At 29.8% G+C, this 3515-nt stretch overlaps 1 pseudogene; it reads left to right on the forward strand.

Annotated features, from left to right (window-relative positions):
* The first annotated feature begins 2064 nt into the window (after positions 1–2064).
* On the forward strand, positions 2065–2693 carry LOC116848031 (annotated as a pseudogene).
* The last annotated feature ends 822 nt before the right edge of the window (positions 2694–3515 follow it).

The following is a 3515-nucleotide window of genomic DNA, read 5'->3' on the forward strand; positions in this document are numbered from 1 at the left end:
TATATATGCTTTCTGCATTTGTATGTGTTCACTATAAGAAAAATACTAGATTCTTAAAATATATACATCTAGAATGTATATTAATATAAACACAAAAATATTATATATATATACATGTGTATGTTGTAGCTTATGACTTTTTAACAGTATCTGTTTTATTTAGTGGTGGTTGAATTTTTATTTTTTCTTGTTTAAGTGACCGGTGCTTGTTTGATATCACTGCATTTCGTAATGTTGAATGAAGAAATCTTTTATTAACAGTTTCTTTAGGTTTTACCCATCCACTAGGTCCCATTATTTCTGCTCTTCGTGCACCAAGTTTGGCTTCTTCCAATAAAGCTTCCACTGCAAGTCTGCAAAATATATTTACATACATTAATATAATAATAAAAATACCAACAGAAGAATAACAAAAATATTGCTGATGGATATTGTGATAAATAAACTACATCAGGAGAATCTATTTTATAAGTCAATATTATTTCATATGGAATGATAATATAATAAATCAAAAAGCAACCATTATTAAACCTTTTATTTATACACAAAAGATCTGTTTAAATACATAAAAAACAAAATATAATATCTAATAAATAATGTCATACATTTAAGCTAACATGATGGTAACAACATGATGATTAATTATTATTATATATATATATATATATATATATAAATGACACAAAATTATAAAACTACCTGTTCAATGTCTCATCATCCATATTTGCTTATTTGGGATTGTTATCCTAGAAAAACTGAAACAAGAGAAAATAATGAAACAATAAAGTATAACTAATAACCAAAATATATATCCAGTAAACACTAACTAAAAGTAATATTATATCAATGTAATAATTTCTTACTCTGCAATATAAGTGCAATATAACAGTATCGTTAAATAGAAAATTATAACATTGATGTAAAGTTAGGTGAATTTACTGAATAGGTTATTCAGTAAATGTGATACATTGCATTGACAATACATTTATTGCTCTGTAAGCGTATATAATAAACTAATGTTCCGAAAAAAAAGTAAAAATTATCATACCGATCCACAGATAAGATATTTTAGCAATAATAACAGTAATAACGTCGATTATAACAGATAGCTGGAGTAGGTAGCTTATTATTACTTCATGTAGGTAGATGTCGATCCACTACGTCACTAACTATAAATATATTTAATTTATAAAAATAATCGTATATTACATTTTATTCAGGACAAAAATTCAAGTATAATTCTCTTAGCAACAACGCATTTACTGTACGTTTCAACGGCTTCCGAAAGACGTTTGATAGCTGAGAACAGCTGACGATTGCAACATGGCTCTTTTTACAGCTGATTCAAGCATGAGAAAGGAAATATATTTTGGCTGAACGCTGCATACTCTTAAGTTAAAATTAGGGAGAATTCACACCTTAGCAAAAAAGTGGAAAACTGGAAAGTAAAATCCAATCAGAACTTACGCTCGTAGAAAAGCAGAATGTCGACTATCTGACTACTAGCGCAAGTTTTAATTGACTTCTGCTTTTCTATTTTTCAATTGTAGAATGTCAATTGTAGAATGTCTTGTCTCTTATTCTTATTCATACTTACATTCCTAAACAAATTTTTTTTGTTATGTATGATGTGTTTTTTTGACTAGAGGTATTAATATACATTTATATATTAAGGAGTTTTTGTAATACAAGGCTTTATTAGATTTCAATAGATGGCTGAGTGCATGTAACTTTAATGACCCTACGCCATTGCTCCACAATCCCAGTTTTTGCAATACTGTATCTCAGATAATGCTAAAGTACGTTCCGATATTCAGTGTCAATACTTCAAATCTATAGAATATGTAACACAAACTATAGAGAGCGGTGCACTTGGACACGGTGCATTTGGACACAGTCAATCACAGCACCGTGTGATTAGAGACATTTGTAGGGTCCCTTGGAACAGCGACTTGTGATTGGACTGTGTCCAATTGCCCTGTGTCCAATCTGTCCTATACTTTATTGTTTCATTATTTTCTCTTGTTTCAGTTTTTCTAGGATAACAATCCCGAATAAGCAAATATGGATGATGAGACATTGAACAGATAGTTTTATAATTTTGTGTCATTTATATAAATATAATAACAATTGTTACTATCATGTTGTTACTATCATGTTAGCTTAAATGTATATAACATTATTTATTAGATATTATATTTTGTTTTTTATGTATTTAAACAGGTCTTTTGTGTATAAATAAAAGGCTTAATAACGGTTGCTTTTTGATTTATTATATTATCATTCCATATGAAATAATATTGACTTATAAAATAGATTCTCCTGATGTAGAGTATATTTATCACAATATCCATCAGCAATATTTTTGTTATTCTTCTGTTGGTATTTTTATTATTATATTAATGTATGTAAATATATTTTGCAGACTTGCAGTGGAAGCTTTATTGGAAGAAGCCAAACTTGGTCAAACACGAAAAGCAGAAATAATGGGACCTAGTGGATGGGTAAAACCTAAAGAAACTGTTAATAAAAGATTTCTTCATTCAACATTACGAAATGCAGTGATATCAAACAAGCACCGGTCACTTAAACAAGAAAAAATAAAAATTCAACCACCACTAAATAAAACAGATACTGTTAAAAAGTCATAAGCTACAACATACACATGTATATATATAATATTTTTGTGTTTATATTAATATACATTCTAGATATATATATTTTAAGAATCTAGTATTTTTCTTATAGTGAACACGTGATATACACCCCAAACTATATATTCGCAGTACTGGTAGTGGCCTGGTTTACATCCTGCACTTGATACGCGTACTAAATAGTAACTTTCTATTAAATAATCTTAAAATTGACAATGCATTAATATTGACAATCAACGACGACGCATTCAATCGATATATCTTCTTGATGAGTATTATACCAGCTTAATATACTGTTGTTTATATACATCATCGATATTAAGATTATTTAATAGAAAGTTAATATTTAGTACGCGTATCAAGTGCACGATGTAAACCATTGGTAAAATCAAGTCTAAAAATAGGGTGTATATCAGTTAGATACGGGGCAATTGGACACAGTCCAATCACAAGTCGCTGTTCCAAGGGATCCTACAAATGTCTCTAATCACACGGTGCTGTGATTGGCTGTGTCCAAATGCACCGTGTCCAAGTGCACCGCTCCCCTAAAAATAGCGGATTGGATGCAGACTAACGGTCACTGTTTTTATACAGTGAAAATAGATACAAAATTCCTCTACAAACATGGCCACGACAATGTACCTCTCTTGCCCCTTAAGGCCAATTTATGATGACCGTAACCATTTACTTATGCTATAATCCATAAGAAATTGACTAATTGCAGTCGATTATTACAAGAATAATAATACTAGGATTGGTCCATTTTTTATGGATTACAGCATAAGTTGGTTAAACGACAGTTTCCCGAAAAGTGAAGGGGATAATGTTGGTATCAAGGAAAATCTCTACACGATATAATTT

The sequence above is a fragment of the Odontomachus brunneus genome, unplaced genomic scaffold, assembly GCF_010583005.1.
Source record: "Odontomachus brunneus isolate Ranch 3 - 2012 unplaced genomic scaffold, Obru_v1 Obru_scaffold_087, whole genome shotgun sequence".
In the NCBI taxonomy this organism is placed as follows: Eukaryota; Metazoa; Arthropoda; class Insecta; order Hymenoptera; family Formicidae; genus Odontomachus; species Odontomachus brunneus.